Raw genomic sequence first — 25,733 nt, forward strand, 5'->3', positions numbered from 1 at the left:
GCTAAACTACAGGTTCACACCCTGGCTCTGAACAGGATATCAATCACTCTTTCCCTGCAGTGAAACACAGAATGGGAAAATAGTGTCCATTCCTACAGATCTCTGGATGAGGAGCTTTAAATAAAGCCATCTTGTAAGGCTAAAACCGAAGAACAAGCCCAAAGACCATAACTTCTGTGTGCATGCTTATACATTCTATATACTATATAGTATTACATACTATCTAATTATACTAATATTATACTATGTAAATAATATTACACACTATATAGTTAGTATGCAGAAACTATGAGCATGTATACAAAGACATCATGTCCTTAGAGGCTCATCAAAAATAGCAATATAGCTCAGTTTTGGAGGGTGAGCGAACAAAGTGGCAATGGGGGAGGAATGAGGAAATAAAAAAAGAGAACAATGCAGAGGGAGGCAGGGTCTCAGTAAATGGCTCTTGCAGTGACCAAAAGACGGGAAGCCAACAAAAACTCAGCAGCAGTTAAGGAACCATCAAGCCCAGGATATACCTGAAAAATGCCCTGGAAAGACTATGGACAGTCAAAATGTTGAGCTCCTGATGGCTGTCTCTTTCTTTTTCTCTCCCTGAGGACCAGCCTTACCCACAACAAGCTCCATGCAGCTGTGGAGACCCAGAGGGGTCAGTCTGTGTGTTCATCCTTCTCCGTGAGGTAGCTGGAATAACGTCTCCAGCTCCTAAGATGATGCTAAGTGACATCCACCTCAAATGTTTACTGCAAAAAGTGCAAGGTATAGGAGGTATCAACTCAATGTAGAATGTTGAGGAGGCTGTTCCATGCAAAGAACAATTATAAGGAATCATTGAGGGAAAAATGTTCAGCAGTTTTTTCCCAATTTTCTCTATTTTACTTCCTAGCAATTTAGATGAGGTATCTTGTTGTCTGCTATACAGCAAGCTCCATGTCCCCCTGAGAGACTCTCCCCAGTGATTTCAGCCGTGCTACAATCAAAGTGAACTATTTACACCCTGGAAATAACAGGATGGGCAGCTTGTGAAAGCAGGAGACTCCTTAGGTTTGTTGGAATTTCTATGGCTAAATGAAGAAGCTGCACAAGAAGTCAGCCAGCTAGGAATGTAAAGCAACACTTAGATAATTGCTTCAAGTAGTGTAATAATTAGTAATTAGCAAGGAAAAATACAGTGCTGAGAGAATGATACTATCTGCTTTTGTAACAATCACATGTTCTTTGGAAATATCAGATATATGCAATGAATGTGCCTGAAATAAAGGAATAGTAGTTTCAGAGTCAAGAAATTACTCCTAAAATGATTGTTCAAAAAGAATAAATAGGTAAATAGAATACTCATGACTGTCTAATAGCTACAGACTTCTAGGGAGGCCTGTAAGTAGTTCACTCTTGTTTTTATGCTTAAAAGACAAAAAAGTATGAATGTTTTAACATGTAAGTGAACAAAGCAGAATTTTGTGCTCTTCTTTTACACATTGCTTTCCAGTAATGCATGACAAATTAGCCTGCCAAGTGTAAAAATCACCTGTTTTCAACAAGAAACCTCTGCCTCTGTCACACAGAGCAGTACACTGTGGCTCCGTGAGAAGCAAGTAGAGCTGATGTGCAGCAGTGAGGAAAAATGCTGAGAGCCACGACCAAACCACCCTCACAAGCACTACCACCTTTATTATGTGCATCAGCTATCTATAAGAAAAAAGACTGAACACAGAGTTATGAAAACAGTAAATAGACCTATTAAGGATCTATTTAAAAGGCATATCCTGCTGGGACAGATGCAAGAGCTGCACAGCCCAACCATCCTGGCTCAGCTCACTTCCCAAGACCAGTTCCCTAGCAAAAGCTGTTGTGCAGAAAGTGCTGAGATATGCCCCAGCTGGCTTTCTGCCCCTTTTGCTTGGGAACTGCTCTAACAGTGAGACTCATCTCCTTGATACACACCTGAGCTCTGCTGCAGCTGCTCTGCAACCACCCCTGTGCCCAAGCAGGTACTCTATTGAACTACTCCCCATCCTGTAGACCTGGCTTCTCAGCTTGGGCTTGCCTCATCACCAGTGATTTCCCCAGCGATCTGGACTTTTGGTGGCTTCTGCCAGGTCTGCCCTGCTTGGTTTGCAGCCTGCACTGGGCTTCCAGGTCACCTGCCCTTGCAGACCAGCCCATCCTTGCTGCTCTCAGGCACAAGGCACTGCCAAGACATGCCAAAGAATATGCTTCCCCTGCTTACCACAGGGTTTTGCATGCTCTGACTGCACAATAGCAACAGCGATCACTCCCCACAGCAACCAAAACAGCTCCAATATCCCAGCTGCAGCCCTGCAAACATCCTGCCCCACACATTCACTACACAAACAAACCCAAGAAGCAAGTGGCTTGCTCCAATAGAAGAGCACCCTCCTTGCACATAGAGACACAGTGAGATGATGACATTTTTCTTTGTCCTCTGCTCAGGCAGGATCAAACCCTAAATCTGCTACAAAGAAAATAACCAAATGCAAGCTCCAGAGGTAAGCCTATTACATTCTTAGGCAGCAGCTGGGAGAGTTAACCTCAATCTGAAATCACCTTCATCTCTTTGATAGAGAGGTGACATATAGGCTGCCAGGTCATCACAAACATCATAGCTGCAGAAGTATTGCATGCAAAGAGACAGCATTTCTGAGTTAAACAGGTTTGCAGTGAGTCCAACTGCAAATACACAGTGCACATGGCATCATTTAAAATTCCTTCCCCTACAGCTGTTCCAGTTCAGTTCTTTTCTACTATTATTTCTTTCCTCCTGTATTCATTTGTTAGTGCAGATGAAGGTCAGGGGAGACCAACTCAGCACAAGCTGACCAGAAGTTCAGAGCTCACCTCACTATACAGATACAACCAAGACATCAGACCTGAAGGACATCATCCACTTTCCACTTGGAGTATGTGTTAGGCCTCGAAAATCAAACCAAATGGTGGTCTACTCCTTTCTGAATATATTTTATTCATCACAGAGTCTATTTCAAGCAACACTGTATGTCACCTGTCAGACTAAATGCAGATGAGTCTTTCCAGATTTCAAATTCAAATTTATTCCAATTTCCTAAAGAGGGAGATATAAATGTATTTGTGTATTTGGGGCACTTTCCATTGGTTTAATGTGACACATCAGGGTACTAAAGGTAATCAGGCTGTCAGGCAGCTTCTAAGGTGTATGTGTCCACATAAATCTGTGCACTCATCTAAACTTCACACAGCAGCAGCCTACCAAGGATGAACAGGCAAGTGAATCCCATATCTCCCTGTCCTTTTTCTGCCTGCCTGCTACCCACCTCTCCTCTGTTCCTCTCAGCTCTTTGGTCTGCCACAGGGTATAAGTTTTCCACTGCTTATAACTGCTTGGTGAGCGGGGAGTCACATCTCTGGGCTTTTAGTAGGGAAAAAAAAGACACAAGGAGCAGCTGGTTTTGGGAGCAGGAGCTCACATCAGCAGGCAAGGGATGCAGCTTATCAGGCACCCTGCCATGTTTTTCTCGGCACCTCACACACACTGAACTCAACACAGGGCTTCCCACTGAGCTCAGCAAGCTCTGGGCAAGACAATGCTTCCCTTCTCCCAGCCCAGGAAACCTTCTCCACCTTTTCCATAGAGAACAGATCAAGTGAGCAATAAGAAATAGCCCAAAGTAGATGCATCAACAGAATATTATATTGACACTGTTAAAGCAAACAAACAAAACACAAATCACCACACATCACTTAGACGAGCCTAAATGAGTTTAAGCATTCTTGCTCAGAATCACAGACTTCTTTAAGGACTTTTTTCCCCTTACAGAGAGTCTGATATCTGGCAAATTATGAGGGAAAGCAGATGCAGCCCTAGCAGACATTTGTTTTTCTTTCCCTCTGAGGACTTTTTTTTTTTTTTCCTTTTTGCAGACTGCAGCTAAGGTTCCCAGATGAAAGAAAACCTTTTCTCCACCTGCTCTACAATGCCCTGAAGGTGTCACTCATTCACTTGAAATGTGCACCTGGCAACCAGGGGGTCCCATCAGCCCAGGAAACATATCCCACAGTGCACAGGTCTCCGAGGGAGGCATCACACTGAAGCAGATGCCATATTTAGAAGCTACATCCTTGGCAGCTGGTATTGTGAATATTCTTTAGCAATTCAGACAATTTATCTACCTGCTCACCTGTGACAGGCTGACCTAAAAGCAACTCAAATATTGATCCAGCTGGGACAGAGATGTGTCATCTTATTAAACACCCTCATAATCCTCTGCTAGAGGGGCCAGAGTTGAAAAACGTTCTGCAGGAAGATGCGGTATTTGTGGCAACCTGCAGCGGTCACAGGAGGAAGAACAACACCACCAAAGTGGGAAGTTTGGTCAGGAGGCTGTTTGTGTTTACGTGGCTACAGTGATGTTTAAAACCAGCACCTCTGGACATAGTGCCCTTACAACAGCTCGTTTGGTCTGAGGAGGTCAGAGACCTCTGTGTTGGCATGCAGCACACAAGGACATCAGAAAGGCTATACCACAGGCTGTATCGACTAAGAGTTCAAATGCTGTAATAGGACCAGCGAGATTACAAAAGAAGGTTGCCCAAATAAGACAAAACAACTGCTTCTTATAATCTGTTCTCAGTATTTAGTTCACAGTTCTTGGATATGAAAGGTTTCCCAGGAGCCTCAGAATATCCTGTAGGGGTGGAAAATGTGGTAGCCACACATAGCATTTAAGCACTTCTTAAGCTGATCTGGAATTCAGTTTGGCACTTAAGTACCTAGTTAAACCCACACCTGAATATCATCCACGCTTCTGCAATTTTCCCAAACTATCCCCTGTGTCCACAACTTCATTCCTTCACCAGCTGTTTCACAGTTTTTCAACACCACTCCCCAAAAGCCATGTAAACACAGAAAAAGGTAAACCTGGTCAGCTCTTTCCACCCAACGCCTGGCAGCTCAGGCTCCCAAATCCATCTTGTTGTTTGATCCAGAGCCCTCACTCCTCTCTCCAGAGTGTTTCCTACCTACTGCCTCTGATCCAGCTCCAGACCCTTTAGCCATCATCTCCCACCTTCTGCCCAAACTTTTGACCAGAGCAAAGCTACCTCTCACCTATGAAAAAACTATCATGAGCTAGGCTTCCACCTTGCCTCGTCAATTTATCTAAAATTCTGTGCACCTGCCATTCAGATAGTGCTCCTCCTTTTGCAAAGCTCCTTCAGCGTCCCAAAGCCCTGCAAAAGCACAGGTGCCAGCAGATCAGAAAACATGGTGTTATGACACAGGAAGAAAAAAAAAAATGCTGGAGAATCACAGACACATGAGATGTCATTCTGTGTACTCCACATCATCTGAAAAACTGCTATCATTTTCTGTCGTGCTGTCAGCAGGACACAGACTGGTGTCCTAGCACAGTTTGTATATAAATAGTGGATACACAAAAGTTTGTCGCTTTAGATTACTTTAAATCCTACATTTAGATCTCTGGCAAATGCCAGCCTCCCGCTGCCATTAACATCTGTGTGGCTTCCCTCCCTTACCCCCATTTCCCTCTACTCTTCCCTCCCAAAAAAAAAAAAATAAAATCAACCTTTGGAGAGCTTGGACTATCTGATCTTGAAAATTACCTGAATTAGCTTGAATTATTCTGCATTTAATTACATTTTGAAACATCAGAACAGCAATAATATTTCTGAGCACAGTGCTCCCGTCAGTTTACTTAGATACATTAGTTTTGAAAATATGATTCACAATAGGTTCACTTAGCTTTCATGAGGGACAATAAAGCAAAGGCTGAGATATACCAAGGGCAATGTGTGTACATCCTTAAAATCAAAGATTTTTTATGCCAAAGAAACCTTCAGCTAATCTGTTTCTCTGCAAGCAAAGCAACTTGATTTATTGCCTGACTTCTTTCAAGAAGAAAAGATAATTGACAGCATTATATAAATGACAAGCTGAATTACTAATCAGAGCTGGCATAAGAACAGATAAAACTGCAGTTGGAAGCCCAGGTTAAGGTTAAATAAAACTTATAATTAATTACAAATTTCACACATGACAGACATGCATTTAGCTCCATTTGAGGTTTGATAGTTTTGGCTATAAATGTAGACAAACTACATTAAATTAATATAATTAAAATACAGAGCTGTCAATGTCTATACCATTAACAAGAACAGATCTACGAATGAAGTTTGAGCCTGAATGAGCCTGAAATTCAGGACATTTCCATCTCTATATTTGCTTCTACCTAGTCTGATTTACAAGAGGCTGCATGGCCTACCACCTACTATGATATGAAACAATAACGTTAAATAGCATGAAAAAACAACTAACACCCTCCTGTTGCCTCCTCTGCAATTACTCAATGGCACATAGAAACACCTGCAGAAGGACCTGCCCACCTCCAATAGGACCCGCTCATCACTTTCACCGCTCTGTACCCACCTGGAGATCAGGAGATATCGTTGATGGTCCCTATTAACACTTTTCAGAAGTATAGAGAACATGGCGATTCTGCACCTTCCTAAGTTGCTAGGAGAGACTCAAGAGTTTGAGAGCATGGGGAATGTGCAGCTTTGGTGGGCATTGTCAGGGAAGGAAGACAGGGAAGGCTTAAGTCACAGGGGATGGAGAAGGGCATCTCTGAGTGCAGGCTGAATTAACTCTAAATCTAAGAGTGAAGATTTTATTCAAGAAAAATTGACAGTAAGTACCAGCTTAATCCTTGTATCCAGCTGTACATCCAGTAAGGTGGGTCCTTCAGCCTGGTGTTTCTGCTGGAAGGCTGATTAAAAAGGCTAATACTGGTATGTCTACCAGTACCATTAGTCCACAGAGTTAAAATAAACAGAATCTGCCTGAAGTACTAGAAATAGGGTGTTGCCTTGTTTCACATTTATTTCACAATCTGAAGAGCTATTTTTTATTAAAAGCCACTCAGATCCAGGAGCACAGTATAAGCAACCAGACAGTCACATTACATGCAGAGCATACGATCAAGTAATGCAATGTTTTAAAGCAAGAATCAGATAAGCTATTTCACCATTGCAATCTGCCTCAAAGCTGGGGTTCACGAGGAGCTGAAGCCATGTCAACATCACAGAAATATAGCTGTGGCACCTGACCAAGAACTCACAGCCAGAGCATTGCTGCCTCCACATTCCCTGTGTGCTCTTCCCTCATTAGCCAGAGTGAGGCATCAGATGCATTTGCCCACCTCATGGTTCAGTACCTAATTGCTTCAGCACATGCCATGGCATGTCATCCCCTCTGCTGAGGCTCAGAAGACTACAGAACTGTTTTGGTAGCTGATTAGTACATTACTTGACAGCTACACAGTTAAGCAACTGTTTTTCTTGCTCCTGAGCAAAAGTTGTCAGAGTGCGATTTGCCCCATTTTTTAACTGGCACTGGCTTAAACTTGACTCTTTTCTGTGTCGTGTCTCTTATTCACATCTCCTTCACAGGTGTAACAAACCCCACATAAACATTATCTGCAGTGAACATGGAGTCGTACTGATCATCAAAAATATGTTCCAAGAATTCAGTGTGGTGTGAGGCAGCTCAGAGTTCCCAGTCTGTGAAAGCTTGCCACCACATCTCGTACAAGAACTACCTCTCCCAGTGATATGCTCTGAGAAACCAGAGCGCGAGCTGCTGTGTCAACAACAAGGCTCATTAAGAGGCAATTCTGATGGCTATTTTAGTATAATTGCATCCTGGAAGACAGAGTACCTTTGGAGTCTCCTGACTGGATGTTGACACATCCTTAAGCAGGAACAGCAAGATTTACTGCAATTTGTCTGATCATGTCAATAGAGGGAATAAGCAAAGATATGACTGCGTAAAATGGTAGAAATTAGTACCTACTAATTTTGGTAGATAAACATTTGCTGATTCCTTACCTGTCATCACCTGCTAACATTGGATGCCTTAGCCATAGGTTGACTATACCTTTTCATTTTGAACTGAACTTTTCTCTTTGCAAACCAAGCAATGAAACAGCCCACAGAGCATTTCCTTTTATCTCTCACATGCATGCAACACTTGAAAAGCAATAAATTGTGTAAAGCAGAGTCATTCAAAGGAACAGTCATCTATGGCATTGGCTGCCAGCCCTCATTCTAGTCCCATCACAATCAGTCCAAAAGGAGTTTAACCAACAAAAAATAATAGATGCAGAAAAATAAACAAATGAAAGCTGAGAGGGGCAAGCACAAGCAAGCTCTGAAACTAGTAGCTGAGTGAAGAAGTCTCAAGGAACTTGGGCTAAATGAAAACAATTTAGTTCAACCAAAAATTGTTAAGCATTTCCCAGGCAACTTCTTGCAAAACCAGGACAAAGCCTAAGCTTTCCAAAGTTATTTGGCAGAAAAAACAAAGTCCTTTTCTATAGATAATAGGGATGAATAGTGAGGGGTGGGACAGGGTAAATGACGCCATGTACCAGGACTATTCTGATTTCCCTTTTTCTCCCATTCTCTGACATATACCCACACACAAAACAAACAAAAAACCCAAATAAACAAACAAAGCTATATTCATAGAGGGTCTGTCAACGTTTTCTTCCAAGGAAATGATTACCCAGGCATATTTACTTCTCTCTCCCTCAGCAAAGAGGCTCTGATCCAATGGACTAAGCATCTAAGGAGCATCTCGTGCATGACTATGCTGACTCTAGGGCGAAACAGGTCAGGCAATCTGTCATTCAAAATTACTTCTTGTGCTGGTTTGACTGAAAATAAGTTAATTTTCCTTCATACAGTTAGAAACCTTTCTTTTTCATAGCTAGCATGGTCATTGTCTGAATTTAGTTTGAGAGCAAGAGACAACACCCCAGGACAGCGTTAATATTTTCAGTTGCTCTGTTCTGAGAGCCAAAGATGTTCTGAGTGCTCTGCCCACAGGTGTGAGGCATCAAGGAAGGGGGGCATGGATGTGGCAGACCTTGACTGACATCCAGACTGATCAATAAGAGTATTCCATCCCATTAACATCATGCTTTGTATTTAAGAAGAGCCAAGATCTTCCGCTTTCTCTCTTCTCTCATGCTCTCTTTGTCGGAGCTGGGACAGAGACCTGTTCAGGGGAGTTCTATTCAGGACTTGCTTTAGTTTGGCTTTTTCACATCCTGCTGTTTTGCAGCGGCCTCTCGGCCTTTCCTCTTTTCTCTTTCCAGGATTGGCTGCTAGGACCAGGTGCTGCTTCCTGGGACTGCCTGCTTTGTGCCAACAGAGTTCATGAGGAATTGCACTGAGTATCTTTTATTTTATATTCTGTTTCTATTTTATATATTTATTTACTAGTAGTGTATTAGCATTTTGTTATTTTTTTAAACTGTGTTTATCTCAATCCAAGTTTCTCCCTTTTGATTCTCTCCCCTATTGGGGGCAAGGGGATGAACTGAGCAAGCAGCTATCATGGTTATATTGCTAGCTCGGGTTAAACCAAGACATACCTGTTAGATTATTTCAGTCTATTAATATTAGCACTGTCTGTCTTCAATCTAAGCCACAAATCAAACTAAAATATACTATATCCTGTGGTCTAGGTGTCTTGAAAGCATTAGAGTTACAGTGTAAGTAAACAGTATGCAGACTGATCAAATACATATAGAGCACGCACCAAAATAAAGCACATATTAACTTGGATGAATAGTACTTTTGTCAAAATAACTTCTACAAATTTACACAAGTCTAAATGGTGTTTATCCAAGAGGCCAAAATAGCTCCCAAGTTACCACAGTACTCTACCATTTCCCAGATTAATTTAAATTAAAGCACGCACAACTGTTGATCAATGTTGGTGGTACATTACCAATTCCAAACAGAGCCCTTCATGACTATGGAGGTAGTGTTGAATTCTTAGGGACTATTTACCCTGCATGTCAAGTGTGAATGCGACACTGAATCGAAGTGCCCCATGCATCCCTGCATCTGAAAACCCACAGCATAACCATGCTGCTGAGAGTTTCATGATAGCATCAGCTAAGGCTAGTTTATTTTATACCATGTGCTCATCTTTGGATCTTTGCTGCTTCTGCTGCACATTTTCTCTGCTCCCTGCTTTTGCAGCATACATCTCCCCTTCAACAACAACCTTGGCACTTATTTCCTGCTTCACAAATTGGGAATGCCCTTCTAAAATTTTAGAATGTCACTAAGACTCAGCAGATATTTACTGAGGAGCTGAAAATAAGCAGTAATCAGGCTGGCAGGACTATGTATAAAGGACAGCAAGAAGTAACACCTTACCAGTTGCTGAAAACAGCTGAAAAAAAAAACAAAAAAATAAGTTAGCAATAATCTGCAAGAGCCATTCATTTGAGAACCCACCAAAACCACTCATACTCAGTGTTTGTGGGAACAGCATCCCAAAATTCCTTTCTTTTCATTGCCTTTGAGTTTTCTTCTTACTCCTTCCCTCCAGAACCACCTGCACAAGCTCTAGCCTTTTGAACTCAGCCTGCAGTCTGCTAACACAGCAATTAGTGTAAGCCCCAAGAGCAGTAGGCAGAAACCAGTAACTATTTGTAGAAGAGATTACATTGTACTGATGATAAACAAAATGTCTTTGTTCCTTCCTTGCCTGTGCTTTTTCTTTGGACTATGGATGACCCAAATAATTATCTATTCCATTAGACTCCACAAAGGCAAATCCATTGCTCTGGTTCGAAACATGCACGCAAAATAACCTAGAATTATTAACTGCAGCTTGTAATTGCAAACAATAAATCAAAGAGCAAGAAGTAGTACAAAATATACCCACTGTAATCACTAGCCAAATTAACACTTCTACAATGAGTACACCCTGCTTTTTCCACTCAACTTCAAACACTATTTCCTCTCCTACCCATATCCCTAGATTTTGAGATTCACTTTGCTCATAATCCAATTTCTTTCACACGGCTTCATGTGGAGTCTCTTTTCCTACCTAGTCTCAGCACTTACTGTGCTAATACTATGACAGCCAGGGAATTAGGTGGCTGCAGTCAGCACCTGACCCATGGGAGGTGGGTGAGGTGGTACCTGGGACTCAGCCAGCAAGACCCACATGGACCCCATGCAAGAAGAGTTTGTGTCTATTTAGCTGTTTTAAAATAATTGTCTTTTCTTAAATGCAATCAGAAAATCAATCACAAATATTGACCTAATGAAAACATTTCCCCACACACATGTATATATACACACACTGTGTAACTAAACAACATCAGAGCCCAGAGTCTACAAGCAGGCCCCAAATCACCCTGACCATCCCCACCTGGGAAACTCAACCAGACGTTTGCCCACAGTACACAAGCTCTGGATAAGCTCAGGCTGCAGCCCTAGTCCTCACCTGAGCTGTGTTGTTTTCTGTCTTCATCCCTGTCTCCTGCATAGACCTCAGACCTACATTGTAGTCACCCATCTCCTCCTCCCCACCCCCCTGCTCCTGTCCCTACCTCCTGCTGCCAGTGCCCTGAATGGACCCCAGTGTGGCTCATTCCCTTGCCTTGTCCAGGGCTGCTGGACCATGCTACCAGCTCCCTTCTCTACCCACGCTGCTCAGATATTGTGGGTTTGCACTGTGGCCAGGACAGGTGCTGGGGTCTCCTTTGGCTCCCAGCTCATCTGCTGCCTTAGGGAGCAGCTCCTTCACAGGCAGAGCCACAGAGGAGTGCCTCAAAGTCAGAGATTAACTTTCCAGAAAGTTGTATTCCCTTTGCAGAAGAAAAACATCCTCAGATTTCACAGCTCCTACAGAGATTATAACCACCTGCTTTAAAAATCTTAGTTCGAATCTTTTAGATACTCAGGACAATTCACCTGCACTTAAATCTAAGCCTAACTTCAGAAAGTAAATTAATCAGTCCCTGGCAAAAGATAGGAAGCACCTTTTGTTTCCAAAGGGGTGTGAATAGATATTCGACCAGCATAAGGATGACACATCATATCACAGCAGTGATAATATACATATAGTGCAACAAGAACAACAATATCATAGAATCACACAATGCTAAGAGTGGAAGGGACCTCAAAAGATCATCTAGTCCAATCCCCCTGCCAGAGCAGGAACACCTAGGTGAGGTGACACAGGAAGGCGTCCAAGAGGGTTTTGAATGTCTCCAGAGGAGGAGACTCCACAAGCCCCTGGGCAGCCTATTCCAGTGTTCTGTCACCCTCACTGAGAAGTTTCTTCTCAAATTTAAGTGGAACCTCTTGTGTTCCAGTTTGAACCCATTACCCCTTGTCCTACTGTTGGTTGTCACAGAGAAGAACCTGGCTCCATCCTCGTGACACTCACCTTTTATATATTTGTAAACATTAATAAGGTCACCCCTCAGTCTCCTCTTCTCCAAGCTAAAGAGACACAGCTCCCTCAGCCTTTCCTCATAAGGGAGGTGCTCCACTCCGTTCGTCATCTTTGTGGCTCTGCACTGAACTCTCTCCAGCAGTTCCCTGTTCTTCTTGAACTGAGGGGCCCAGAACTGGACACAATATTCCAGATGTGGTCTCACCAGGGTGGAGTAGAGGGGAAGGAGGACCTCTCTCGACCTACTAACCACCCCCCTTCTAATACACCCCAGGATGCCATTGGCCTTCCTGGCCACAAGGGCACAGTGCTGGCTCATGGTCATCCTGCTGTCCACCAGGACCCCCAGGTCCCTTTCCCCTACACTGCTCTCTAATAGGTCATTCCCCAACCTATACAGAACCTGGGGTTGTTCCTGCCCAGATGCAAGACTCTACACTTGCCCTTGTTATATTTCATTAAATTTTTCCCTGCCCAACTCTCCAGCCTGTCCAGGTCTCTGGATGGCAGCACAGCCTTCTGGCATGTCAGCCACTCCTCCCAGCTTCGTGTCATCAGCAAACTTGCTGATGATAAGTTTTTTTCCCTTAGTTTAAGCAAAAAATTATTTATTTCAGTTACCCCATAACCTGAGCTTAACCATAGTTTTTTGCAGATATAATTGGGTAAAGTCAGAAGGAGGCTAAATGAGGCACAGCTATTAGCAAGACATCTCCTGGCAAGCAGAAAGAAAAAGACATGGTCAGCCATTGAAAATGTAAGTGGTGAAAACTTAACATATCAGTGACCAAAACAAGACTCAGTTTCTCCATTTTCTATGAGATATAAGTATCTACAAAACTCATGATGAGAACTGGTCTGTTGGAAGGCTAATCTTTGTGTAAGCACAAGTTCAGATGTATTTGGGTTACTACCTACTACAGTTTTGACAGGAAAACTAATTATGGAAGACAGGGATAAAAGGCAAAAGTGGGTGGATCTTGCATTGTAGGTGACACACAGCACCTCTCCTTTCCAACCAGGAGCTACGGGTGCAGCACTGCACTGAGCACCAGCCCTCACCACCCACATTCCAGTCCCATCCTTGATTATCAGGCCAGTAACATCCCATAGCCACCAGGTTCAAAATAGTTGCTCCCAAGGATCACACTAGGTATCAAGGGCTTTTTTTTCCACCTAGAAGAGATAAATACAACAAAAGCCAACAGATCAAACTAACTCAGATTTTTCAGATTACAGATGAAGTCTTTTTCACAGTGAGAGTAATTATCTAATGGAAAAAGCTTGTCCTAAGAAGGGTCCAAATTAAGACCAGTACCAGAAATCAGTGTGCTTTCTGAATGACAATTTTTAGTTAAATTAAGTTAATGAGTCCCAGATGTGACAGGTAGAAATTTATAGTAGTGAAGAGTAAATGAGGTGAATCAACAGTTCTGTTTAAACAAAACCTATTCCTCCATTGCAAAAATTAAATTTAGCAACTGTAGCATTGTAGACAAAAGTTATTTCCTAGAGCATCACAGATAATTGTAACAAGTGAGCACTGCAGAAGTTACGTAAAGAAAACTAGGTAATCAAATTTGTGCATACAAAATGTGCACTGCTACATTATAATAATATATTATAATATATTTTATATATTATATAATAGATATTATATATTCTAATTATATAGTATATATATGTCATATGTATATATAAATGTGTATAAATACATATTTTGTATAAGATGTTATATTATATATAGTATCTTATATATTGTATAATTATATATACATATATATATATATAAAATTGAATATTTCTGGTCGACAACAGGTTGACCGTGAGTCTGAAATGGGCCCTTGTGGACAAGAAGGCAAACAGTATCTTGGGGTGCGTTAAGAAGAGCATGACCAGCAGGTTGAGGGAGTTATCCTCCCCCTCTACTCTTGCCTGCTGAGGCAACATCTGGAGTACTGTGTTCAGTTCTGGGCTCCCCAGTTTAAGAAGGACAAGGAATTACTGGAGGCAGTCCAGTGGCAGGCTATGAAGACAATTAGTGGCCCAGAGGACCTTTCTTATGAGGAGAGATTGAGAGAGCTGAGTCTGTTCAACCTGGAGAAGAGAAGGCTGAGAGGCGGTTTCATCAATGTTTATAAATATCTCAAGAGGATGGGACCAGACTCCTTTCAGTGCTGCCCAACTGTTGGAAAGTAAAATGTGGGAAAGCAAGATGTGCGGTTCCAGCCATCTGGATCATAAAGGAAGATCAATACTAACATGACCATCCGGACAACTGAAGACACAATACTAACATAATAATATATAAAAGGCCTTGGACAGATTACTTTGAAGTACGTTTCTCATAATTGTAAAAAGTTATAGCCCAGACTCGTGAGAATGATATCTCGGGCCGGATAACCGCCCCCAAGTGTATGGGATGTGTGAATGTCCTTGGGCCTGGTCTGTGAACGAGTGGAAATGCAAGTGAGACAAACATCACATGAGTTTAGTGTGTTTTTAATAACAATTAGTGGAAAAACACCTTTTGTAAACATCTTAGTCCATGCCCGTACCTGTAAATCCTATAAATTGTAAATGGTGAATAAAGAAGGCAGCCTAGGCCTAAGTCAGTTCTCTACTTGGCCAGGCTCTGTGCTCCTTCCTGAACAAGATCTCTGCTTCTGCGTGAATTTCTGTCTGCATCCCGGTATGCGTCGTTTCTAATCGCTGCACCCAACGATAGGATGAGGGGCAATGGGCACAGATGGAAGCATAGCAGGTTCCACCTGAATATGAGGAGAAACTTCTTTACTTTGAGGGTGACAGAGCACCGAAACAGGCTGCCCAAGGAGGTTGTGGAGTCTCCTTCTCTGGCATTCAAAACCCACCTGGACACATTCCTCTGCAATCTGGTCTAGGTGAACCTATTTAGCAGGTGATGATCTCCAGAGGTTCCTTCCAACCCCAACCATTCTGTGGTTCTGCGATTCTGTAATATAGCCCCTGGAAACATGAAATACAAGAGAAGGAAAATTCAGAGACTACAATTTGGGAATTTGGGAGCTATTAGACCTCATTGCTAATCAAAAATGACTGTGGCCCCATCTCACTATTTGGAGAACTTTTGGGACCATAAAGTTTCAGGGACAGAAGATCAGTGCCAGATCTTTCTGGAGATAAAAGGTAATTACAGGAACAGTTTTTAATTACTGTTTGCAACTCCATTGCTCACCCAAATAAAATACTTAATATAACATCTTCTCAACCTAATCGTTAAAGACATCACAGCATAGCCAGGCCAAACACTGACCCAGAAACCATCCTACCTCCACTTGCTGCCTCCAGACCTCCAGCACAACCTGCCATAGGAGACACCTACTCATGCAGTCTGCTCAGCCTTCCAGGGGAGCAATTCTTCCTTGATTCATTCCTTGTTTCTTCCCCCATTTCCCTCTTTTAAACTTCACCAAAGACCAGCATGGTTGACCAAGGCTCCTCTCCCACCCTGGATGGGACAGCCCATTGTCACAGGGCAGGCCAGAGCAGTGGTGACTCCAGCAGACCATCACTGCTGCTGCGATGTCCTGGGTGAGCTGGGAAGAACACAAGTAACACTGGGCCCCCCACCAGTGGGCGGGCTGTGACAGCCCACAAGCCAGAGAGAAGCTTCTCTTTCTGCCTCTGGCTTATCCTTTTTCTCCCTTTCCTTCCATGGGTTTCTCTTGCTTTGGTCTCAGAAAAGCAAGTTGAGATTTTAGCAACAAGCACTTCATAGAATCATAGAGTCATTTGAGTTGGAAGAGACCCTCAAGATCACTGAGTCCAACAATAACCTAACCTAACTCTAGCACTAAACCATGTCCCTAAAAACCTCGTCTAAATGCATTTTAAATCCCTGCAGGGATGGTGACTCCAACACTTCCCTGGGCAGTCTGTTCCACTGCTTCACAACCCTTTCCATGAATAATTTTTTCCTAATATCCAGTCTAAACCTCCCCTGGTGTAACTTGAGGCCATTTCCTCTTGTCCTGTCACTTGCTCCTTGGGAGAAGAGACCAACACCCTCCATGCTACAACCTCCTTTCAGGTAGTTGTAGACAGCAATAAGGTCTCCCCTCAGCCTCCTTTTCTCCAGGCTAAACAGCCCCAGTTCCCTCATCAGACTCTTGCTCCAGGCCACTCACCAGCCTCATTGCCCTTCTCTGAACTCTCTCCAGCACCTCAATGTCTTTCTTATAATGATGGGCTCAATAGCGAACAAAGGATTCAAGGTGAGGCCTCACCAGTGCTGAGTACAGTGACACAATCACTTTGCTGGCCACACTATTCCTGATACAAGCCAGGATGCTGTTGGCCTTTTTGGCCACCTGGGCACACGGCTGGCTCATGTTCAGCCACTGTCAATCCCTCAGATCCTTTTCCACCAGGCAGCTTTCCAGCCACTCTTCCCCCAGCCTGTAGCACTGCCTGGGGTTGTTGTGACCCAAGTGCAGGACCTGGCACTTGGCCTTGTTAAAGTTCTGTATGGCCTTCCTGCCCTCCAGCAGGTCAACACTTCCACCCAATTTGGTGTCATCTGCAAACTTACTGAGGGTGCACTCAGTCCCCTCATCCAGATCATTGATAAAGAGATTAAACAGAACCAGCCCCAATACTGAGCCCTGGGGAACACCACTCGTGACTGGCTGCAAACTGAATTGGGCTCCGTTCATGACAACTCTGCCAAACGCATTTCTCCCTCCTCCCCTCCCCAAATATAATATATAATATAAATTCTCTTCTGTTTTCAAGCACTTCTTCTTTTTTTTTTTTTTCCTTTTTCTACAGCTAGTAAAAGGTTAAAAAGGCTTTTCATGCAACCAGAAACAATGGGGCCAGACAAGCAAACATGGCCTCTTTGAATCTCAAGTTGTGCTTAACTGTTTAGTGCCTCTCAGTGACCTGTCTGCACCCAAGCACGGGGACAAATGCTGCAGTCTTCAGACTCTTCAGAGGCACCACAAGTTACATCCACCCACTTCTTGAAAGAGCTTGTAAATAAATTACTCCCTACCTAGACATTCATTTCCTAACAGCACTCACTCTGTAGTTTAGCCTTAGATTTAAAAAAAAAAAAAAAGGTTTAAAGGCATCAAAAGACTTCCAAATGTATTTGATAGAACTAAGCAAAGTGACAAGTACAGCAATACCTATCCATATTTACAAGCATGCCTTTTATTCTTTCATGTCATAATTCTTAATACTTCTTTTCATTAAATTACTTCAATAAGTGTGAATATATATGACAAATGCATTTTCATGCTCAGGTATTTACCAAAATCATGTTTTGATGGTGGTTCACAACTCACATGGTGAGTGCCAGAAATCATTCAGTGAGGGAAACTCTTCTGCTCTCCAAATACAGAAGTCTTAGCTAGTCAGTATAAATTTCAAACTTTAGAGTTTGAAACTGCCTAAGCAGTTAACCCTTCTCGTGCAATGGAGAAAGTGAGACGCAATCTGAAGAGGTCAAGAACACTTTCAAACCAACTCAAGAATCACACATCAAATAAGTTTCAGAGCTTGGGAGCAGAAAGAAAATGTGATCATTTTGAAACACACTAAAATATTTAAACAACACATCTGAGATTTTTAAGGTAGCAACTTTAGCACCTGATTTCAAATACGTTTGAGGGACCTGAATTTCAGCAGGTTATTGCTGATCAGCTTCTGGAAAAACAGTTTCCGAGAGAGCATGATCCCAGCTCAGCACTCTCACACACCACTTGAGAGTCACTCAAAGTCCTCGGGTTGAATAGCAAAGCCTCATGCATCTCTCCCAAGGCTATATACGTCAGCTTGCCATCACATACCGGGGGCTGAAACACACATTTTGCATTAGTAGCTCACTTCTGTTTCTAAAGATTAGGCCATGATTGATGGCCTTAAACACACACAGTAAATCCTTTCAAAATGAGAGGTGAAAGTGAACCAACAGCCATATGCTAGTACTGAAGTGAAAGCTGTCATATTTTGGGCTTCTATAGCCTATGATATCCGTAAAGAGAGTCTTGACAACATTGCGTTACTAATTTGCTGTCACTGACAATGAGTCATAGCTGCTCCAAAACGTGCATTGCACTGTCATTTGTGACAGTCTTGCAGCTGGATGTTGCTGTGTTCAGGCTGCATGTCCACCTATAATTTCAATCTTTTTTCTTCATTCTACAGATGAACATACGTTTTCTAGACTGTTTTCTTCCACAACCAGATGTTATTATAGTATAATTGATTATTTTACTACCTGCAACAGACATTGCATCAGCCAAGGTCAGACTTGCGTTGTTTGGGCAGAAGGTCTCAGTAGAGGAGCAAAGCCCACTGGAACCAACTTTGTAAATAGCCTGAGCTATTTTAAATTTCCAGTTTGAAGATGTGAGAAGCCTTTTAAGATAAATCAGCTTACATCCAGTTACCTAGAAAGACAATCTGATCTAAGGGGTAGAAGAGATCAGCAAGACAAAGCACATGGCAACTCTAGGGGGATAACACTCACTACAACTCAAGAATAGTGTGGCCAGCAGGACTAGAGAAATGATTGTCCCCCTGTATTTGGCACTGGTGAGGCTGTACCTGAAACACTGTGTTCAGTTTTGGGCTCCTCAGTACAGGAAAGACACTGAGGTGCTGGAGAGAGTTTAGAGAAGGGCAATGAGGCTGGAGAGGGACATGGAGCACAACTCTTATGAGAGGCAGCTGTGGGAACTGGGTTTGTTTAGCCTGGAGAAAAGGAGGCCGAGGGGAGACAACTACCTGAAAGGAGGTTGGAGCTTGGAGGGTGTTGGTCTCTCCCATCAAGTAACAAGTGATAGGACAAGAGGAAATGGACTCAAGTTGCACCAGGCAGGATTCAGATTGGATATTAGGAAACATTTCTTCCCCAAAAGGGTTGTCAAGCATTGGAACACACCGCCTAAGGAAGTGTTGGAGTCTCCATCCCTGGAGGTATTTAAAGTACGTATAGATGAGATCCCCAGGGACGTGGTTTAGTGCCAGTGTTATGTTATGGCTGGACCCGATGACCTTGAAGGGTCTCTTCCAACCAAAATGATTTTATGATTCTATGACTCCAAGAGAAACTGGAAGGTTCATCTTCAGAGGATTAGAGTTTGCATTAATCTCCATCTTCATTTGCCAACAAAGACAACACCCAGGAGCATCTTCATAGGGAGGGGAGGACAGAAGGAAACTCTGCTTAAGCACAGGACACCAAGCATGGTTTTTAAAAGAGGTGGCAAGCTCTGTTAACCCTCCAAGCCCCAGCATCTGGAGCTGGCAGGGAGCTGCCTCTCCAGCCTCTCCAGCCCTTCTGCTACCTGCTAAGCACCTCACTGCTGCGCTTAAAGCACCACCTGGTGTCTGCAGCATTTCACAGGGCTCCTGAGTTTTTTACACAAAGGTGAGGCTCCTGAGTACAGCGCAACACAAACTCCCAGTTCCAGGGGAAAGAGAAATATTTAAGGCCCAGTTCTCTGTTCCCCTGTGACCATACAGCTGCTTTCTCCACCGCAACACTGACCAACATTTACACTGGCAGTATTATTCTCCTATACCAAAAATCAAAGCAGTGAAATTCAGATCCCAGGGAGCACACAATCAAACTGCATGTGTTTAATTAGTGGCAGATTCAAAGGTTGCCCCCAGGCTACTCAGCAGGAATTCCAGTACCACTGTATACTATAATTTTAATAATCTAACTAAATCTGGTTTGAGCCTGGTAGAAATAAATGAAATTGATCACAGAATATAAAATTATCTTGTTATGTAATCTTACATCCTTCAGCGCTTTATTATCAGAGAACAGTTATAAATACCATACCTTCCTTCTAAGGATTGCACCTATTATGTATTTATTAACCTACTGGGGGCTGGGGGGGCTGCCCTAGTCAAAAAGCAGACACAAACACTTTCAGTAATAAGTTTCAGAGTGCTTCTGATTTACTGACAACAGCCAACGTTCATGTCATGAACTATTCTTCAGCCTGAATATGGAATTAAAAAAGGTTTAAATAGGTGGGATGTTACATACCCCAGCAACAAGCACAACCTGGCTCAGCCATTTCATCTCTGTTACTGTGAAATGTATATCCTTGTCCAACTTGATACTTCATATCATTTAGATGTTGAGATACATTGAACTGTACTAGAGCTCTGCTTCTTAAGAACCTATGGGTTTCTTGACCTGTCACTGTTTTCCTGCAAAGTAATGTCCAAATGGCATCTCTGACATTTCAAAGCAACAGCAAACAGGCTGAGTAAGCACATTCACTGAAGGAAAAAGAAAGAAATCAATAATAGAGAAAGAAGGCATTTGCGTACAGTGGGGTAATGAATCCTCAGAGTGGGGCTAAGCAGACATACTGTCACAATAAGAATCAGAGTTCTCACTTTGATTTTTGACTTTCAAAAAGCAATAGAGGGGGCTCCCATAAGGTCATTTTGTGGAAGGACAGAAGGGTGAGAACTACAAAAATCCATCTGGGAAGCATATCTACCTCTTATAGCGAATATTACTATCAAGTTTTCCAGTTAAGACTGGAGTGCATTTGCCATAAAAGTCTGCTATCTATTTATAAATGAAAATAAGTGCATGAAGTAAAGCAGTCCCTATACCAATAAACTTCCCAAATGCTGAAAACCTACAGAACCCATCAAGCCAAACCCAAAATAATTTCTTACATTCTGATACCTCATTTCAATAGTATATAAATTAATGACATCAGAGAAATGTGGTAAGCACAAGAATGATATTTTCCTGCACAGCAGAAATGACTGAAGATCTTGAAGAGCAGCAGTGTCTGGTCTATTTATTCAGCAGACAAGGTTGTGGAAGGCAGTTTTGCATTCAGTGATACAAGTGATTTATGAACTAAAAAATGGTATAGTTCTGTGTAAGGCTGATTGCCACAGCAATCCATGTGCATTAAGGTGAAGTGCATACAATGGACTTCATAGTGGAAACAAGAGTACAGCACCACAGAATCACAGGTAACCCCAAATAAAGCTGCTATGAAAAGTCACTAGTAAACAGAGCACTTTAGCAGTCTTCATAATCCTATATCATTTTAGGAAAAAGACTCACCTTCTCTCTGCCCATAAGAGTCTGTCTTTTAAATTGACATGGTAACAAGGAACAGAGACACTGACAACCAGTGTTCACTTTAAACATCTAGGCAAGGATCTAGTCTGCTTTTGTCCTAAGACAAATGGGGAACACATCCACTGAAAACAGCCAGCACTAAGAAAATTGGAGATATGGCAGTTCTATTTCTTGTATATTTCAAGAGCACCAAGTGCCAGGCCCCCTGGAAATAAAAACAGATGTTTTACCCCACTAGAGCTTCAGGAAGCAGGTTGAGAAATTGTCTTTCTTCCAATTTACTCATTCATAATAAAATCATCCTGTCTCCTGGAGCTCCACGTATTGCTATATCAGCAGGCAGAGATTGCAAGGCTCGACTCTGGAGGCACCTTGAATCCATGCATGACTGTACACAGTACCTGCCAACAGCACATATCCTTGCTATCAGTCTTAGACATCATTTTCATTTTAGGGCTGCTAAGGCATGGATGTTGCACTATTAACCTAATTTTTAACAAATGCTGGACCAGAGGAAAAAAAAAAAGAGAAAGACAGCATTTTCCACTGAGACAGGCTATGAGCACTCAAGAGGGAAAAATGACGTCTTCTTTGGGTGCCTAGAACAAGTTAGCATGATTGTGGGATCTCTCTACCACCTACTCCTCAACAGAGATCCAGCGTAATGGCCATAGGAACATTTCACCCAGAGATAAACACTTCATGATACTAGTCAGTCTTGCAGCATGAGAAAGGCACCATAATTCCCAATACCCCCAAACCTGCTCAGCATTGCAGGCACTTCAAGGAGTTATTAACTTGGACCTCCATCTGGAAAACGTATGTCTTTGACAGCAAAAGCAGCCAAATCTGTCGGATCCCCTTGATTTTATTTCAAATAGAGAAACAAATAAATCCCCAAGAATTTGATTTGAGCAAAGCAGAGAGGAAAGTTCTTGAGTAAGAAGCAATAAAACAAAACAGAGACAGGAAAAAACAAACAGTAAAAAGAATTTTAAAATATACCTCATATATAGTCTCTTTCTCCAGCAGTAAATGAGGAAATTATGAAGTTACAAAGCATGAAAGCCCATCTCCAGAATGTCTCTCCTTCCCTCTTCTCCAGTCAAAAGAATTCTCTTCTAATTTAGCAGTCTGGTATTTGTAAAATTACAAAGCGAGCACTGGTGAGCATATTTAGCAACAACATTTCACAGGTGAGGAGATTTGCTGAAATGCTAACTGCTCACTCAAGTTTGCCTTTTCCTCCCCAGTACAAATAGCAACGACACATCAGTATACTGACTGCATCTACTTTTACATGCCTTTAAGTAATTCAGCTTCAACTCTCAGTTGAGAGCTATGAATTTGTTTCTAAGCCTTACATTTTATATTGTACAAGTCCAATCAAGTAACAGATACTGGATGCTCTAGAGTTGATGATGTAGCCCCTTACCTCTCAAACCTTCACAATGAACTGCTGAAAATGACTTAACTCTTAAAAGAAGGTAAGATACGTAAGTATATGCAAGTAATTTTAGGATTAAAGTGTCCCTGTAGGAAAATAATAACAAAAAAAATCAGATACCAAAATTGTTCTATTGATTTACTTTATGAAGCACAGATTCGATCAGATCCCTTCACTGGTTGTGATCACTTTGGGCTGCCAGCCAGCAGTACAGTGCAGTGCTTGCCCATGAGGAGCCAAGCAGCACCAGCACTCGGCCTCGGCAATTTCCACACAATCACAGCATGGGTCAGAGAAGCTCCTACTCAGGACTTCCACCCTCACTACATTTCACACCCCACAGGGTGCTCTGTGTAGCACAGTTCTACACTCTGCAGTGCCAGCGTCATGTTTACAGGCGGGCAGAGTAGAAGCAGTGGGATGAAACTTGCAGAGACCAAGGGATTGCTCTGTGCGGCCAAAAGGCATTTGAAGGCTCTTCAAGTTCAGAAGGAGTCTAAACCATCATGCAGATATAGCCATTGTCACATTTTGTGAATAGCCCGTCATAAGGGGATTTTTATGCAGTTTCTTTCACAGGCTTTTCCCCAGAAATCAAGCTTATGCAGGGTGTTGCAACCAGGAACAGTTCTCCATGTGGTCAGTCATTGTGGATCTGTGTCACATCACTAATTTCAACCACTGTTTTTTAAAGACTGGGCCCAAGTAATACACAACAAGAGTCAAACAATGTCCATACTAGTATGAGGACTGGAATCCAGGTCTGCAGTAGCTACAAGACCACCCTTTCTCAAAGTAATACCCACTCTTGGATACACTAGAAGTTATCAGTCTGTGTCATTAAATCCATGTTATTAGAGTTTTAATTTTATTTTTGTTCTAAGAGACAATTCTGCATATCAGTGAGAAGCCATGATATAACATAAGGGTGAAACCATTATTTGCAAAGTATTTTAAGTTACAGGGAAGGAGGCTTTCTGTATTATTAGCTTTAAGTAGCAAGGGGTTTACATCTGTTTTGTTTCGGGCTTTTGTGTGTGTGTTTTTTAATTTGTTTGTTTGGGCGTGTTTTTGTTTTTGAAGCTTGCTTTCTTGTAAAGTGCACATATTATTCACTCACAAATACCCAAAGTTATGCTGAAAGTAAGAAGTGACCAACGTAGATTCTTCCTTTGTTTCGGACCATTAGTAGAGGCTTGAAGGGGATGCAGTGGTTAGATTTTGTAGTTTATTCATTCTGAACAGAACCATACAAACATACATGGTTATAAATGTAAGTTAGCATTGGGTAAATTTGCATTATTTGAGTTATGGAAGAACTCTACTCAATTACATCTGTTGATTCCATGCTATTTATGAGACCAGAGTATTGCAAAAGGAACAAACTATATTACAGAAATAAAACTAGCAGGAAAATGTCAAAAAATAATGATAATATGGCATTATATTTTATCTCCCCTAAACATTTCCCTATTTTTTTTTTTCTAAAGACATTTATGGTTAAGGAAAGTGCCTGGTTTTAAAATAAGCGATGCTAAATCTGAAGCATAAGCTATAAATTGGCCAGGCACAAAGAAGTCACCCCTCTAGAATAAGCATGCAATAAATTCTAGAAAGTGCTTGAGAATTCAAATTGCTGCTAACAGAAGAGGTGCAGTAACTCACTCAGAGAGGCCAAAAGTCTCTATTCCTATAATGGCCATGGAGTTTGGCTTGAAGCTTAGCGTCATAGACCACTTTCAAATTGCAAAGGAGTTTTAGCAGATAGCCACCTCTGGTTTGAGCAGAATAACTGTAGTAACAGAGAACTTTAACCCTTTTATTCTCTTCAGATGCTGTCTCAGTATCTGAGCATCACAGTCAGCAACACCAAGCGATGGTAGCACACTCTCAGCTAGGAGAAGTTTCCCTACTGTCATCTCATCTCCTCCTCATTCCTGTCCCATTCCTTTGCACCACCTTCCTTTTAATTACCTCCTTCACATAGTCTTCACAAGTTCCTGCACTACAGCTGCTAAACTGTCAACATATGATGATAGCTAACTGAATAACTGTCAGCAGGAGATAACAGAGGAGACACAAAGAAGTCCCACTTCTCAGCATGTATATAAATTATTCCCCACTCCTAACAAGAATGAAGACACTAGGGTCATGATAGGACAGGCCGTGGTGTAACTAATACACAGTTGTTTAGGACAAATATATATTGTAACATGTACCCTATGGCTCAGAAGTCACTGACCTTCTTTCTGAAAAGAAGCAGTATAAAGTGATGTAAATCAGGATCTATGGATGAGTTCTCTAGAAAGAAAAGCATCTCACAAAGGAAGATGAAGAAGTCACTGCCAAGTTCTGAAGAGGAATGAGCTCTGACTGAAAAGGAGAACAAACATCCTCAGTGATTAAAAAAAAAAAAAAAAAAAAAAAGGTGTTGAGATCCTGTGATCCTGTTCAGTTTTATGTTCCACAGATAAATTAAGTGTGGAAAGAAGTTAGAAAGATTATGGTTGAATGATGAAACCATCAAGAACTTTTACCTTGACTTGGGATCAAGTCTTCTGGGTTTTAAGAACAAAAAGAGGAAGGTACATCATCTTTGCCAAGTCTTGGGAGATGGGAGAGGTGCCTGAGGATTGGAGGAAAGCTAACGTCACCCCAGTCTTCAAAAAGGGCAAGAAGGAAGACCTGGGTAATTATAGACCAGTCAGCCTCACCTCCATCCCTGGGAAAGTAATGGAACGACTTATCTTTGGTGTCATCTCAAGGCATATCAAGGATAAGAGGGTCATTAGGGGCAGTCAACATGGCTTCACCAAGGGGAAGTCGTGCTTGACCAGCCTCACAGCCTTTTATGAAGATATAAAGAGGTGGAT

General features: G+C 42.2%; 1 long non-coding RNA gene across 2 annotated transcripts in view; it reads right to left on the reverse strand.

The window, feature by feature from the left end:
- The window catches only part of LOC110363522 (uncharacterized), a 114,663-nt gene extending 91,984 nt beyond the window's left edge, over positions 1–22,679 (reverse strand). For both annotated transcript variants that reach the window (XR_010471681.1, XR_010471679.1), the window contains exon 1: positions 22,419–22,679. This is a non-coding gene — a long non-coding RNA (uncharacterized LOC110363522). The remainder of the gene's footprint in view (positions 1–22,418) is intronic.
- Between the last annotated feature and the right edge of the window lie 3,054 nt (positions 22,680–25,733).

This window comes from Columba livia, chromosome 3 (assembly GCF_036013475.1).
Source record: "Columba livia isolate bColLiv1 breed racing homer chromosome 3, bColLiv1.pat.W.v2, whole genome shotgun sequence".
NCBI classification, from domain to species: domain Eukaryota; kingdom Metazoa; phylum Chordata; class Aves; order Columbiformes; family Columbidae; genus Columba; species Columba livia.